Below are 18142 nucleotides of genomic sequence, written 5' to 3' on the forward strand. Positions count from 1 at the left end.
TGAGATTGGGCCATCTTAACCTATTTTATCATCTGCCCAACCTCTAATAGCAGAACAAAACGATACAAAAAAGTAAGCATAATCTAACAATCTAGTTTCTGAATTAGACAGAAATATAATGGAGTGCATCAATGAATAAGATATATTTAATAAGGACAGGTTGGAATTAGGCTAATTTAACATGATTTTTAGTGATAGTTCAGATTTAAAATATGAACACCTATTTGGGTACAAATATGGATGCCATGAGCTTAGGTATTACTGTGAGCTTAGGTATTTTTTCTGATTAATTATTTTATGTTTAGTATTAAGTATAGTAAGTATCTAAAATTCAATATATCTCTACATAGACTCTGTATAAGCTAATCTATATCTCTATAAACTGACTTCAAACCATTTTCAGAACACACACACACACACACACACACACACAGAACCACTAAATACTACCCCTCTCCAAAACATGAGTAGACTCAATCAAATTAACAAAATTTAATTCACATACTGAATTCCTAGTATTTAGTAAGTCATGTGATTACAAATATTAACCCAAATCCATCCAGGATTATAAGTGAGGTAAAAAAAAAAAAAAAAAAAAGAGCTACTTTAAAATAGGCTCTCCATTAAAGAATATTGAGTGTCTTAATTTATTAAATTATTTGGTTACATATCTGAATTTAATTGTAGTTTTTTATATGGGTCTGTATTTAACTTTAAGTTAGGTATTTCAGTATGTTTGTCCTTGTTGTTTAAATGATTAATTTCTCATATTTTCTCTTTGTTTTTGTATGTGGAAGACACTGACTTTTTGCATAAAAGTCTTGTTCCCAATCATTTTGCAGATATTTTCCATGAAGTCTAATCATTTTTAATATATTGTCTTAGGATTTTTTTTGTAAACAGTCTTATTATGTACAAAACATAATAAATTTGACTTCTTTCTTTTTTTTTTGAAGTAAAGGGAGGACTTTAATCTTTATTTATAGGACACTGTGAGATATGAAATTCCATATAGAAATAAGAAAACCATTCAGAATACAAGCTTCATACAGTATGTACAATTTGGAACTGTTCAAGTATAGTTTCAACATAAAAAGTGGTACAATAACAAACCCCATTTAAAAAGAGTTCTTAGTAGAGAAACAGTAAAACAAGCTATTCCAAACATAGTACATGACTTTAAACTATAGCAAACATAGTGCACAATTTTAAACTATAGCAAACACAGTGCACAACTTTATAGCAAACATAGTGCACAACTTTATAGCAAACATAATGCACAACTTTAAACTATAGCAAACATAGTACACAACTTTATGCCTCAGTTACATGATCTAAATATTAAAGGTCCCAGGAGTCCCCTCCTGAACTTGGAACATACAGCCTTCAGAGGTAGTTTCTGGCCCAACAACTGATCTTCCTCTTCCTCTACCAGGAAATAGTTCTCAAATTAAGCTTCACAAAGCCTTACACACAGACCTCCACACTCTTTACTCATACTAGGTTTCTCGGTTTCACCTAGTTTCTCAGCAGCCTGAAAGATATTTGAAATGGCATCCAGGATAACCAGAATAATCTTGCTATCTCTTACTGTTAAGAGGTTTATCAGTGGTTTTATTGTGCCGCAATGAATGAGGTATACGATCTGTTCAACTGTTCCACCGCTGGAATAGTTGGTCACAGCCCCTCTAGATTCCTTTTTTGTCTTAAAATCCGCCTTAGAGAGAACACTGATGAAGAATGAAACTAATCCATGATTCACAACTTGCTGTATCTGGTCCTGGTGGCCAGCTGTGATGTTTGACTGTTAGTTTTGGGGTTGATTAGCAGCCTGGGAAAGATGGTGAGCGCTCCTGCATTGATCACAACCTGAGTCTGTTCATCTTTACCAGTGACAATATTACCAATGGCTCTTAGGGCTGAAGTCACAAATGGCAATTCAGAAGCTCCTAGAGACTTCACAAGTTGGGGCAAAACTCTTGTTTTCATGAACATGTGAATTCATTCATTTGGACCATCAGAAAGGTAGGGAATAACCCAGCAGATATCTGCTAATATTTCTGGATCATCATGACACAGGAATCAAACTAAGGTAGGAAGAATTTGCTCAACAGAATCTAAAGGGGGTGTGAGTATTCTTGTTGTGGCAAAGGTTTGAAAATGTCCAAGTAAAATTATGTAAGTAACTGCATGCTAAAGATGATGTATCAGGAACTGCAAGAAGAACCAACAGTGGGTCAACTGCACCGCAGTTGATAACCAAGGCTTGGAAAACGGAACCATCACCTGCAATGTTTCCTAGAGCCCATATAGCTTATTCACTGATGTGAACATGGGGAAATGCCAACAGAGAAATGAATGCTGGGATGGCACCTCCGTCTACCACAGCCTTGGTCTGTTCTGATGCCCCAGAAACGATGTGAGTGAGTACCCAAGCAGATTCAAACTGAACGAGACTACAATCCATTCTTCCCAAGAAGGACAGAAACTTTGGAATCAAACCAGCCTGGATTATGTTGTTTATGGGGGACTGGTTTTCTCTAGAAGGTAGTTTCTTGGCAGCTTGAGTAGCTTACAGCTAACTTTCCCACGTTGTTGTTATTTATACCTTGGACAGTGTCATCAACAGATCAATTTACATTATGCTGGTTGTTGCAGTTCTTGTGCAGTGGAGAAGTGGCATCATCAGGAAATAAGCTTACATTTCTCCTTCTTAGCTTTCCTCAGCTCCACATTGACTTCTATTCTGCGATGCCTCATTTCTCTACTGTCTTTTCTTTGTTCTTGAATCTGCTAAGTCCAGCAGTTGGTGTATTAGCATTGTCATTGGTGGGCATGAATATGAGACAAAGGGAGAAAGCTTCACAGGGGGCCCAGGTTTCCATGGGATGCAACAGAGGCCTCAGCAGCTGAGGGGTGGCTGAACTAAAACGTCTACCTCAGTGCAGCCCAAAGACCGTGTCAAATTTGACTTACATCTGATGCTAAGTGACTTTCCCTTGCCTCATGGTTTTTGAGTTGTGAGCATGTCCCTGCCTGTGACTTTAAATCTTGTGGAAGCAAAGCCAACAGACAGGTCAGGGAGATTGTTTGCTGTAGCTCAAGAGCAGTTGAGAGCCCGGTGGTATAATGATGAGTGCTTGATGAAGTTGGGGGCCTCTTCAACAGATCATGGTTAGAAAAGGATCTGAGCTTTCTTCCTTTTTAAATTTCTTTCCAAATGCAGTTCTCCAGCTTTCTAGTTGATTCTGTAAACTCTCCAATATCCTTCGAATTCATTCTTTTTCTGTGTGAATTAACTGCATTTAGTTTCAGTTGTCTACAATAAGGAATCCTGACAGGGTAGAGAGTAGGGTGGAGGATGGTGATGAAATAAAATAAAAATTTAGAAAGCAATCATTACATTTAGGGGAGCAAATAATTTTTGGATTAGCTAAGTAGAGGAAATAGACAAGGATGACTGATCAGGAAAGATAAGAGAGGGCTTTAAATTAATAATCTCAGATTTAAAAAATAGCCTATGGGCTTTATGAGTATTTGATGATTTCTTTTTAAATAAAAATATGAATTGACAAAGCTAGTCTTAAAAGACTGTAAAAATGAAACTTTTTTAAACCTTAATTTCAGTGCAAATTGAGAATGACTTGATGGGGTCAAACAACCTGCTTTGGATCCTGCAGGGCTCCCTGCACTGAGCATGCCAGAAGACTGGAAACCTACTGCTGCTAGCATTTGTGAGCTCCTACTTCCACCTTTTAAATGTGTGGAGTGGAAGAGACCAGAGAGACAGGATTTTTCTGGAAAAGGGTACCTGTGTGTTATCTGTTGCCTTCCATGAGGGAATTGCATGGAATGTGTCCTGGGAACTGCAATCGAAGGTCCTAGTAGAGAAAATCTAAAAAACAAAACAACAGAACACAAAAGTGCTTTTCAAAGGAGAAGTGAGTTGAAAAAAAACAGTACTTGTGCATTCATTGCATCCAGAAATAGGAACTCTTCTATCAGCCCTGTGACACGCTTTGTTTATCTCTAATTACCTTTTCTCCCAGTACTGTCCCTCAAGGTGTCAGTCAGAATAGCCAGGACTGGGGAAGAAGTTGAATGAGGAATAGAGGAGCAAAAAAGCTCTCACCCTCATTGCAGGCACAAGCTTTATGAGTTCCCTGTCTGGGGCATGGGACTAGAATAAGAAAAGTGAAGGTATATAAATTGTGGTTGACCATATTGAGACTGTTTGTGATCAAAAGAGCCTAGAAAATTGAGAGGAACTGCCTAAAACTTGTGGCAGATGTAGCCAAGGAATTAGTTCATGAGCTTGTTTGAAGTTGAATGGAGGAAAGAATAAAGCTGTTTTCTGCTTTTATCCTACTGAATCCAGCTGATTCAATAAAATATGACATATTGTTGTGTGAAGGGGAAAGAGTCCAGTGTGAGGAGACATGGAAAACAAGAAAGTCAGACAGGATAGAATAACAGCTAGCAAGGAATGAGTTTTAAAAACCCTAAAGCTTGTGATAAAATTGAAAGAAAAAGGACAGATGTGAGAGAGATTTAAAGAGATAAAATTTTTGGTGGGGGATGATGGCTAATAGGATGGAGTAGGAAGACAGAAGATTAAAAGATTAGTTTGAGTTTTCAAGCCTGGAATATTGGTGACACCATTTACAAAAATAGAGTAATCAAAATGATCTTAATATTGGGAAAATAAAGGAGTAAAGGAGGAAAAAATGAATGTGCTTTGGGAAGTAACACTAAAAAAAAAAAAAAAAAGAGAAATATTCAGAGGTCCTTGGGTCTCAGAAACAAAATAGGACCAGGTAGAATTTCATAGAAGATTGTGAAATAGTGAAGAGGGGAAATAGTTTACCACAGAATGTGTATTATCTCCAAAACGCTCACTCCTGAATAACAACAATCATCACAATTTATATCATTGGTGCTTGGGGGAATACTAATAGATTATTGAGGGCTTACTATGTGCCAGGCATCGTGGGAGTGCACTAAATGTACTATCTCATTTAATTTAGGACAGCATTCTTTAGTCTGCAGTGCTATTATACTTATTTTATATAAAAGGAATAGGAGACAGTGAGTTTAGGGAACTTACTGAAATTAGTTATTTATTATCAATTAAAGATGCTGGTACTGATTATGTCCCAAGGGAATTATCAGATATAGAAATGATCAATTTCCAAAAGAAATAAGCAGGTAAGATTATACACAGACATAAAGATGGAACAGAGAGACTTGGGACTACTAGTGGGGTTGGAGGTGAGGCAAGGGTAGAAAACCTACCTGTTGGTTACTATGCTCACTACCTAGATGACAGGATCATTCATTTACCCATGAAACACACCTGCACATGTACTCCCTAAACCTAAAATAAAAGTTGAATCTGAAACTTGCCTGTTAATTTCTTGTTTTTAATAATAATAATATATTGTGGTTTTGGCTCCCATATCCTGATTTCGCATGCAACTATTTTCTCTGAAATCTATCTTCCAATCTCCTTTTCTTAAAAAAAAAAAAAAAAGCTTTTAATTTTAGAATAGTTTTAAGTTTACAGAATTATCATGAAGATAGTACAGAGAGCTCCTGTAGACCCCGCACCTGCTTTCCTCTATTATTAACATCATACATTTGTATATTAGGCTTGTTACAATTAATGAGCCAATATGGGTATATTATTTGCATGTAAAGTTCATACTTCATTCACATTTTTCTACATTTTTCCTCTAATGTGATTTTTCTATTCAGGATCCCACCCAGGGTACTGTGGTACATTTAGTTGTCACAGCTTCATGAAGCTTCTATGTTGTGACAATTTCTTAGACATTCTTTGTTTTTTATCATCTTGACAGTTTTGAGGAATACTGGACTGGCCAGTTATTTTGTCAAAAGTTTCTCAATTTGGATTTGTTTGATATTTACCTCATTATTAGACTGGGATTATGAGTTCTTAGTGAGGAAGGCCACAAAGATTAGGGGCCATTCTCATCACATCATATCAAAGGTACATTCCATCTACATGACTTATCTCTGTTGACATTGACCTTGATTATCTGGCTGAGATCATGTTTGTTAGGTATCTACACTACAAAGTTACTTTTTAATTTATTCCTTTTCATATTATATGCTTTGGAAGAAAGCCAGTGCATGCAGCCCACACTAAAAGCAGTGGGGAGTTATGCTCCCTTTCCTTGAAAGCAGAGTATCTACAAACATTTTTTGGAACACTTCTGCATGAGAAATTTGTCTGGACACCTTCATTTATTTATTTGTTCAACTATTTGTTATATCAGTATGGACTAATGGTATTGTTTATATTTTGGATTATGATTTATTTATTTTATTGCTCAAATTATTCCAGGTTTGGCCGTTGGGAGATTTTCAGTTGGTTTTTGTATCTCTTTGGCTTACCACTATCATTTTTGTGTGTGAGTACTTTATTTTTCTGGCTTTGGGCTCATCTTGAATACTTTTTTTTTTTTTTTTTTTTTTACCATAGACTTAGAATTAACAATTTCTCCAAGGAGCCCTGGTTCCTTTTATTGTATAAAAGCAATTAGCAATATCTAGACACTAGGTGTGTTCCTTGCTTTCTGTGTATCATTGCTTCTGAACTCTCTTAATGAATAGAACAAGGAGATGTATGTGTATGTACTAACCCATGTATATGCCCATATCTATAATGTTTTCTATGTGTAACCATCTATAGCTATATTAATTAAGCATGAGTTTGTACTGATATCTCCACCTCAAATCTAGTACCACATTGATCATTTTAGCCTCCTTTCTTGCTCTTATCTGTAACCTTCTACTCCAATCATAAGAAATCTGACTCACCATTCACCATTCATAAATTTAATTTTTCCATTCCAGTATACATGAATAGTGGTTCAATAATTGTTAACCCATACCCTTGGGCAAAAGAAACCTATTATCCAGTAGAGTATATACAGTGCTTATGAACATTTCATTTTGCCTCTAGTCTTAAACAACCCACTCATTTCCAAAGTTACTTAGATCAACATCTCACTCTCTCACTCCCTTCAGTGGGGTTTCACACATTTGTAATAAGTTTTGATGTTTTTGCCATATTCTGCATTTCATTCTGACATCTGCCAACTTCTTGAATGATTGTTTTAAAAATTGCTTACATTATAGTTTACTTTTCATTCTGTAGAGCTCTATGGGTTTTGCTTATTGCCATATATTCACCATTACAGTATTAAAAAGAATGGCTTCACTGCCCTAAAACATCCTCTGTGCTCCACCTAATCAACCATTCCCAGTATCTTTTTTATATATCAGTCACTTCAGTTCTTTGAAAAACGTTCAAAACTTGCGATTTGTCTTTGTGTGTGTGTGTATTCAACATGCACACATATGTATGCTACTGCATGCCAGATATTTTGATAGGCCCTGGCATGAAGAAAGGATCAAGAAAGGTAGTTTTCTATCTTCATGAAGCTTACATACCAGTGGAGAAAATTGCTTTTGTGGCATGTATTATAAATAGAACAGATGTATAGCATATTATGATTTTATGTTATGAGGAAACCATGATTTAACCTTTATAAGGTACTTAAAATAATCCCAGGTATATAGTTGGTAGTCAGAAGACATGAATGTCATCTACCTTCACCACTCAAGTGGTTTATTTATTGAACTTGGATTGATTAGCACCCTCTACCTGGGAGTGGAATGTGTCTTAGCAAGCATCATGGGTTATGTTTTCCCATTTATCCCAACACTGGGTATAATACTTTCATTTCACAAGGATGTGTCCAGTACTAGGGTTAGTCCAGGCTCTGTAACATTAATCTCAGTATTATTAGAGTGAAGAATATGTAAAGAATATGTAAGGAAGCAGTTGTAAAGTTAGATTGGAGGCAAATTGTGATGGCCTTATTGCCTTACTAAGTTGTGAATTACACTCAATTACATGTGATGCAGTGGGAATGCAAAGATGATCAAGATCCAATTCTTGACCTTAAAATCATGGAATCGAGCGTGCACATAAATTATCACTCCTCGAAGCAAGTTGTGAAAGAGATGGAGGGATGTGTAATGGGGGCAGTGCTGAACCTAGGATAAGTATGGAATGAGGCAGACTTAAGTTTCCATACCAGGACATTGGTGTTATAGTGTGAACTGCTTTTTAAAAGCCCAGTCCCTATGGTGTGTTTGATTGTAGATAGTCCTGCCAAGTTTGGGGGTAGGAAAACATATTGTGCACGATGGCAGCTTTAAACTGTTACTGGAATTTATACATTAGAACATTTTATCATTTTAATTCATCTTCTTGAAATGTTTATAAAATTTATAATTTTACAGTTTTTATACAAGTAAGTATAGTTTTTATTTATATAGTTCTTATATTTTTAAAATATGAAAAACTACAGGATAATTATACCCACAGAAATTTCTAGATAGTATGTTTAAAAGCACTTGTATATATCATTCAAGTTTAACAACTTTTGTTATTTACTACATTTGTCCAGTTTAAAAATAACATTAAAATCTTCAGTGTACCCATATGTTTTTATTCACTCCTCCCTCCCCAGATATAATCATATGATCATCATCCTGAGGCTGGTGCTTATCATTCTCTCACATGCTTTTATACTTTTCTGTCATAGATATTTATATAGAGAGAATATATAGAATTGTACTGAAAATTATTGTTCTAAAAATAGTATATTGTAAGTCTCTTTCTACCTTATTCCTATGTTGTTTTTGAGATCTCTTCGTGCGGCTAATTGTGAAAGTTAATTTTATAATTCATTTCCTTATTTGTTAGATGCATTGTTGGTTGATAGATACATAGATGGTTTTCCTTTTTTAGAGAAAGAATATTTCTAGCCAATCATCTTATGTACATTTTTCTGTGGAATTTTTTCTAGACTATATATCTAGGAGTGGAATTTTCTGAGTTTTAGGCTATGCACATCTTCAAGTTTCCTGCATATGATCACATTGCTTTTCAAAATGGTTGTTCTGATTTACAATCCCACTGGTAGTGTATAAACATTCCTTTTGTTAGACAGCTTTGCCAAGATCTAAAGATTGTGACAACATATGTGTGAAATCTTATTAATTTGTAATTTCCTGATTAGTGAGTAATGTATCATTTCATGATTTTGTTGGACATTTGAGTTCTATTCTGTGAATTGCCCATTGAGATCCTTTATCCACGCCTTTGTTGGATTGATTATCTTTTAAAAATAGGCTCATGAAATGTCTTTAGGTATGCTGGATTTGAATCCTTTGCAATTTATGGTTATTGCAAATATTTCCTTTAACTTTGCTCTTTTTTGTAAAGAGTATTTTCATATTAATATAGTATTTAAATATATATTTTTTTACTCTGAGTCTTATACTTTCTCTATCTTGATAAAGAAATTATTTTCTTCATTAGTATCAAAACAATTCATCAATTTATCTATATTTTTTCTTCATTGTTTTTGGTCGACTTTTCCCTTAAACCACTGATTTATTTTTGTATAGCATGAGGTAGAAATCTAGTATTTTTTCTATGTGGATAAATAATTCCTCCAGATGAATTTCTTGAATGTTTCAGTCTTTCCCACAGATTTATGTCAAAACTATTATGTATATCTGTTTCCATATATATGTAAGTCTACAGTCTCTATTCTCATTTTATTGCTTTTTTTTCCATTCATGAGCCAATAACATGTTGTTTTAATGACTGGGACATTATAGTGATTCTTGATATCAAGTAGAAAAGTAGCTACATTATCCTATTTTTTCTTCAAAATTGTCTGATTAATCTTGGTACTTTTAGTTTTCATTTAAATTTCAGGATCAGACTGTCAAATTCCATGTACACTTTTGTTTGGATTTTATTGTTATTGTATTGATTTTGGTGATTTATTTATGAATATCAACATTTTTGATAGCCAGTCTTTCCACCAACAAATATGCTACATCCTCTAATTTATATCCTCTAATTATGTTTCACAATTAAATTTCCTTCTATAGCTACAGTCCTTGCTTCATTAACCTTAAACCTTTTACATCCTCTAATTATGTTTCACAATTTCTTTATAAAACTCTTGTGCAATATTTGTAAAATTCACTCCTAAGTCCTATATAAATTTGTTGCTATTATAAATGGAATCACTCTCTCCATTATGCTTATCTATTTGTATATCTCTGATGTATAGGCATGCTATTGATTTTTATGTTATTTATGTATATATGGTAAACTTGCTGAGCTATGTTATTAGTTCTAATAATTTTTCCATGGGTAATCTTGAATTTTCTATTCAGACAATTATATCTCCTGTGGAAAAGGGCAATTCTCATTATTTCTTTTCAATTTTTATAGTTTCATGTTTTAAAAATTTTACTGCATTGGCTAGAACTTTAAAACAAATCACAGATTTTCAAATTTTGTAATTATGGTTATAATAGAATAGTCCAAAAGTTTTAGTAAAATTAGTCTATAATAGTATATAAATACAATGGGTTTTAGAGGTAGAATTTATTATTTTTGAATGGTGTTTTGTTTATTTAGTTTTAAATTTAACTTTTATTTCTTCTTGAATCAGGTTTTGTAATTTATTTTTTTCCAGAACTTATTTCATGTTTTTCATTTCATGACAATTCATTGTTTAAACATTGATTTCTTATTCTATAATGTATCTCCATTGTCCCTTCTGATATTGCTTATTGTGCTTTTTGCTTTATCAATACTTGTAGAGATTTGTTGCTTCTTAAAATTTTCTCTAAGAAACCACCTTGTTAATATTATTCCTTTATCATTAATATGATTTGTATATTTGTTCATGTTTTTCTTCTATTTTATTTATGTATAGTATTTTTTAGTTTTTGAAAATGAGTACTTAAATTTATACTTTCGGACAGTAGGTCTTTTAGCAGTTATACTAAAACTGAAAACAATAAAGTTAAATATTCCAAGTTTAGAGGGAATATATTTGTCAATTTACAGTTTTTGTTAAGCTAAAATATATTTCCAGATGAGGGCAAAATGTGGACATTATCAGGTATGCAAAGACTGATAGAACTTAGAGCCACACACTCTCAACAAGGATATAATTAGTAAGGAAATAAACCCATTGAAAAACCATGAGTATAAGAATAATGCTATGATTCATAAATTGTCTTTTTTAAGAATTCAGTAAATTTAATTAAATATTGACATTAGGAAAACTATTTTCATACTTAGTGCTAATATATTTAAAGTCAGTTATATTTTTCTAATCTTTTAAATTTCTTTCTATAGCTACAGTCCTTGCTTCATTTCTCCTTGATTTTGTTCTGTTTTTTAATTTAAAAATGATGTTAATTTTTATCCCTCTTTGAGTGTTCTGGATAGATATTTTAATGGTGGGACTATAAATTAATTTATCTAGAATGAATCAATATTCTGATAGTTAATTTGTTTGGTTTTCTTTCTTTTCACTAACTTTATAAAAGATATTTTCCTTTGCAGATTTATTTTTGTTTAGAGGATTTTTGTTTCTCCCCTTTATTTTCCATATCTTTTGACTTTGATTTCACCCTATTTGGGCTTCAGGACTGCCAGTCCAGAGTTAGGCTCTATAATGGTGGTTGGTGGTCCTGTTTTCTGAGAGTATTTAAAATGGTAAGGCTGTGTTTCTGTGTGGTGGGGGCCATAGCTCCCTGCAAGCCACTGTGACTTCACCATTGCTTACTACTTTGGGTTTTTGTTCACAGAGATGTTTTGGGTTCACAGAGATGCTTGGCTTATTTTCGAATCAGCTATGTGCTTTTGGTTTTTCTCTATTACCATTATATATTTCAAACATGGGGTTTAAAAATATGAATTTATTGCGTCTTGTTGACTGTAAGTTTTTGTGTATGTTCAGTAGAATATACTAAGCATAACTTCAACTTTTCTTCACAAGGTACGTAATTTCTGTTTGAAAATTAATTGTTGTATCATGCGATAGCACAGTTGTATTCTCAAAACATTTTTAAAGTAATTTCCCTTTCCGCTAAATAATCTCTAGTCAAATCACTAAAAGCTGCTTATTTTACTTCCTATGTATTTTTCAAATTTGTACTCTCCTCTCTGTAGCTATTGTTTCTGCCTAATTCAGACTATCATGAGATTCCTAATTTGTCTCCCTATCTTCAGGTCTGCCTCCAAAATATATATCCCATAGGTTCCTTCAGGTCTGATCATTTTATGTCTCCTCTCTCCCAGGTAGAGGTCTAGCTTCCTACTGAGGCACACAAGCCTTACACGGCCTGATCTGTTCCCATCTCTAGTCTTCCAAATCACCTGGGTTCCCCACATGCCTCCTGCACTTCCTTCTGCCCATAATTCTGGTCACTCTTTCCTTTTCCTGAACAATCCTACATGTCTTTCAGAATTGATCTCAGGTATTCTTCATTAAACTCCCAGACTGGGCTAGTTTTAAGCTTTGTTCAGTTTTGTGCACCAACGTTTGAGTTACAAAAAAAGTTGCAAAGATAGTACAGAGAATTCCTGTAAAATCTCCACCCAATTTTAGTTTCCTTAATGTGATCATCTTACATTACTGATATATTTGTCAAAACTAAGAAACTAACATTAACACTGATACATTACCATGAACTAAGCTCCATTTTTTCCCCAGATTTCAAGAGTTTATCCGTTAATGTCTTCCTGTTCTAGAATCCAATCCAGGATACTGCATTGCAGTCCTCCTGTTACAGAATCCAATCCAGAATACCACACTGCATTTAGTTGTTATTTCTCTCTACTTTCCTCTGATCTGTGACAATTTATCAGCTTTTCATTGTTTTTCTTATTCAGATTTGTAACCCAGCAACTAAGTGACCTAAACTAAGTGAGATATAGGCAATAAATTATTCTGGTTTTGGTAGCTTTTCTGCATTCTCTTTTTGCTAGCTTTTCTGCATTCTCATTTTGCTATTTGCCCTTTATTTTCTAACTGCTACTAAAAATCGCTGCTTTGCATGGCACACAAATGATCTGGCTGCCGGTCCCAGCAACTTTACCTCTGGGCTTCATGTTAGCTATTTCTGACTCATAGGCCTTTTTCATTTCTTCTGGGTTCACAGTAATTTCCTGGATGAATTTAATTAAAAGGTTTAGGCCTTTTAATTAAATAATTATTAATAAAGTAAATAAGATTAGAGGTTACAGAACTGAGAATCTAAAACATTTCAGAGGCACCATTCGACATAACATCAAGTGGTAAGATGGGATTCCAAAATTTCATGGAGGTCTAGCAATGTAAATGCTGTAGATTTCATGTCCACAAGATGAGAAGACAGCAGACCCCTTTCAGTACTTAGTACCACCAGCTCCTTGCTGGCCATAGGATGGAATAACAATGCTAAGGAGTGTCACTTTGTACAAGACAAACTTCTTTTAGGAGTTAATGCTAATATATGGACTATGACCTTGGATCAAATAGCAGTGAGAATGTGGCCCAGTGGGGTGCATATGACACCAGGGACCAATAATTCACTACTGGATTTGAGGGAACAGCATAAAGTAGGCAAGAGAAAGAATTTTGAAAATATCTGCGTGCAGTGCTGTAGTTTTAGGCTTAGATGGTTCACTCATCTAACTACTACTTCCAAGCTCTGTAAATGATAACTTTGTCCTAACAGACACACTTTTAGACAAAGAATCTCTAGTTTGGATGTTTAACTTTTATTCCCTTGAAGTCCTCAATGATACTTAAGCCTGCCGTGAAAACAATGAATAAAAAAATTACTTGGTCTAACTGGATACAGAAAGTAATTTTATAAATTTGCTAACAATATTCCAACAGACTTTTCACATTATCCACTTTATAACCCTTTGACAAAAATACAATTTAGATAAATCACAGCTTTGGAAGTACCTGCAGCTGAGAAATACAATACCAAAGATTATAGGGTTTTTCGTGAACGTCATCCCCAAAGAATTACAGCCAAATTATTTAGAACCTGTGGGGGGAAATAAAACTCAGGGTTGCATTTATATGTAATTTTATTGTCCTGAGACCAGGCTGACTACAGAGAAACAAAGGCGTTTGCTCAAGATAGATGGTGGCCTCTTGGACAATACCTGTTAGCACAGTGATTGGTACAGTTACAACACCCTAATGATTATATAATTACATGCACACAAGTTAAAAGCCAAATCTGGAAACCTTGCACACCAACACCAGACACATAATTCACTACTAGCTCTGAAGGACAATCATTTGATTCTGTCTTTTTTCCTTGTAAATGTAAATGGCAGTCAAACCCCCCATACCTTAGTGACTAGTATAGAGCCTTTCCCAGAGGAAGTAGATGCATGGTGAGAATTTTTAATTTAAAAAATTCTGACTGGGCACAGTGACTCACTCCTATAATCCTAGCACTTTGGGAGGCTGAGGTGGGAGGACCACTTGAGGCCAGAAGTTCGAGACCAGCTTGGGCAATATAGTGAGACCCTATAAAAAATAAAAAATCAGCTGGGTGCAGTGATGCGTGCATATAGTCCTAGCTACTTGAGAGGCTAAGGCAAGAGGATTACTTGAGCCCAGGAGTTTGAGGTTGACTAATTCCATTGAGTATACATTTGTGTCCTTATTTACCATCTCAATGTCTTGTCTGGTGGACTGTCTATTCAAATCTTTTCCCCGTTTTTTGTAAGTGTTTATTGTTCTTTATACATTTAGGATATACATCTTTTATTAGATGTATGCGTTGTAAATATTTCCTTCCAGTTTGTGGCTAGTCTTTTAATACCCTTGGCAGCATTTTTCAAAGAGCAGAAATACATAATTTTGATGACGTTTGAGTGGCAAGTTTTTATTTGATGGATCATGCTTTTGGTGGTGTATCTGTATCTGTTAATATTTTTCTATCTCTAAATCAAAAAAATTTCTAATGTGTTTTTCTGTAGAAATTTTGCATTTTTCAGTTTTTTATTGTAATAAAAAGATACAACATGTGATCTACCCTATTAACACATTTTTAAGTGTACAGTACAGTGTTGTTAACTATATGTGTACTGTGGTACAACAGTTCTCTAGAACTATTTTGAGTGGGTAAAACTCTATACCTATTGCACATCAACTCCCCATCCTTTCTCAGCCTGGAAACCTCAGTTCTACTCCTATGAGTTTGACTACTTTAGATACCTCATATGAGTAGAATTATGCAGTATAATTTGTCCTTCTGTGACTGGCTTGTTTCACTTAGCATATCTTCAAGTTTAATCTATGTTGTTGCCATTTGACAGGTTTTCCTTCTTTTATAAGGCTAAACAATATTCCATTGTATGCATATACCACATTTTCTTTATTCTTCAATGGACATGTAGGTTGTTTTCACCTCTTGGCTATTGTGACTAATGCTGCAATGAACATGGAAGTGCAAATATCTCTCCAAGATTCTGTTTCAAATTCTTTTGGAGAAATACTCAGGAGTTGAATTGATAGGTCACATACATAGTACTTATATGTATATAATATAATATATATAATTTTTTTGAGGAACATACATACTGTTTTCCACAGTGGCTGAACCATTTTATTTTTCCATCAACTGTGTAAAATAGTTTCAATTTCTCCACATTTACATCACTTGTTTCTTGTTTTGCTTTTGCTTTTGATCATAGCCATCCTAATATGTTTGATTTCATATCTCATAGTAGTTTTGAATTACATTTCCCTGATGATTAGAAGTAAGAATCTTCTCATATACCCACTGGCCATTTTAATGTCTTCTTTGGAGAAATGTCTGTTCAAGTTCCTTACTCATTTTTTAATTGGGTTATTTGGAGTTTTTTGCTATTGAGCTGTAGGAGTTGCTGGTGTACTTTGCATATTAATCACTTATCAGATATATGATTTGGAAACATTTTTTCTAGTTTTGTAGGTTGCCTTTTTACTCTGTTATTTCCTTGGCTATACAGAAGCTTTTAAATTTATATAGTCCTACTTGGCTATTTTTATATTTTTTGCCTGTGCTTTTGGTGTCATATCTAGGAAATTATTGCCAAGATCAATGTTATAAAGCTTCCTCCTATGATTTCTTCTAGGAATTTTGGAGTTTCACATCTTATATTTAAGTCTTTTAGCTATTTTGAATTATGTACCTGGTATGATATAAAGGTCCAATTTAATTATTTGCATGTGGATATCCCATTTGTCCACCACAATTTGTTAAAGAGATCATCCTTCCCCCACTGTGTATTCTTGGCATCCTTGTCAAAAATAGTAGACCCTATATGCATGAATTTATTTCTGAACTCTATTCCGTTCCATTGATCTATGTGTCCAGTTTTATACCAGTACTATACTATTTTGATTACTGTAGTAGGTTTGTATTATGTTTTGAAGTCAAGAAGTATGATGCCTCCATCTTTGTATTTTTTCCTCAACATTGTTTTGTTTACTTAGGGTCCTTTGTGGTTACATCTAAATTTTAAGATTGTTTTTTCTGTAGCTGAAGAAAAAGTTATTGGGATTTTGATAGAGATTGCATTGAGTCTGTAGATTACTTTGGATATTATGGGCAGTTACACAATATTAAGTCTTCTAATTCATGAACATTGGGTACCTTTCCATTTATTTGTGTCTTCTTCATCTTTCAGAAATAATTTCTAGTTTTTAGTATATGTCTTTTATCTCCTTAGTTGAGTTTATTCCTAAGTATTTTATTCTTTTTGATGCTATTGTAATTGGCTCTGTTTTTATAACTTTTCCTTTAGATTATCTGTTCTTAGTGCATAGAAATACAATGAATTCTGTATGTTGATTTCGTGTTCTGCTACTTTAGTAAATCATTTTGTGTTCTGCTACTTTAGTTTTTTAGTGAAGTCTTCAGGATTTTCTGCAAATGAGAGCATGTCCTCTATGAACAGAGGTAATTTTACTTCTTTCTTCCTATTTTGATGCCTTTTCTTTCTTTCTCTTGACTAAATCCTCCAGCCAGGACTTCCAGCATTATGTTGAATAAAAATGGTGAGAGTAATTACGCATGCTTGCCTTAGTTCTGATTTTAGTGGAAATGCTTTCGGTTTTTCACCATTGAGTATAATGTTAGCTGTGAGCTTTTCATATATGGACTTTATTCTACTGATGTATTTCTCTTCAATACCTAGTTTGTTGAATGCTTTAAAATGAAAGGGTGTTGAACTTTGTCACACACTTTTTCTGCATCTATTGAGATGCACATGGCTAAAAAAAATTTGTTTTTTAACCTTTATTCTGTTAATGTGATATAGTACTTGATTGATTTTCATATGCTGAACTATCCTTGCATCCTTTTGATAAATCTAACTTGGTCATGGTGTATAATCCTTTCAATGTGCTGTTGAATTCAGTTTGCTAATACTTTGTTGAGGATTTTTGCATCTATATTAATCAGGGATATCAGCCTGCAGTTTCTTTTCTTGTCCCATTTATAAAATGGCGTTAAAAGTAGTGTCTCCTTTACATTTTTTTTTTGGAAAAAATTTAGAATGACTGGCATTAATTCTTATTTAAGTGTTTGGTAGAATTACCCAGTTAAACCATTTATTTAGTCCTGAATTTTTTTTTTTTTTTTTATTGGGAGGTTTTACTAATTCAATCTCCTTAACTCATTATTAGTTTGTTCATATTTTCTATTTCTTCATGGTTGAGTCTGAATGACTGAATGTGTCTAGGAATTTATCTTTCTCTAGGTTATCTAATTTGTATATAATTGTTCAAAGTAGTTTCTTAAAATTCTTTTCATTTTTGTGGCATCAGTGGTAATGTCTTCTCTTTCATTTCTGATTTTATTAATTTGAGTCTTCTGTCTTTTTTTTCAGAGTTGATCTAGCTAAGGGTATGTAAGTATTGTTGATGTGTTTTAAAAACCCAGCTCTTGGCCGGGCGCGGTGGCTCAAGCCTGTAATCCCAGCACTTTGGGAGGCCGAGACGGGCGGATCACGAGGTCAGGAGATCGAGACCATCCTGGCTAACACAGTGAAACCCCGTCTCTACTAAAAAAATACAAAAAACTAGCCGGGCGTGGTGGTGGGCGCCTGTAGTCCCAGCTACTCGGGAGGCTGAGGCAGGAGAATGGCATAAACCCAGGAGGTGGAGCTTGCAGTGAGCTGAGATCCGGCCACTGCACTCCAGCCTGGGCGACAGAGCGC

General features: G+C 34.2%; 1 pseudogene; it reads right to left on the reverse strand.

Annotated features, from left to right (window-relative positions):
• Positions 1 to 1334: 1334 nt before the first annotated feature.
• Positions 1335 to 2837, reverse strand: LOC104658700 (annotated as a pseudogene).
• Positions 2838 to 18142: the final 15305 nt, after the last annotated feature.

Source organism: Rhinopithecus roxellana, chromosome 6, assembly GCF_007565055.1.
Source record: "Rhinopithecus roxellana isolate Shanxi Qingling chromosome 6, ASM756505v1, whole genome shotgun sequence".
In the NCBI taxonomy this organism is placed as follows: Eukaryota; Metazoa; Chordata; class Mammalia; order Primates; family Cercopithecidae; genus Rhinopithecus; species Rhinopithecus roxellana.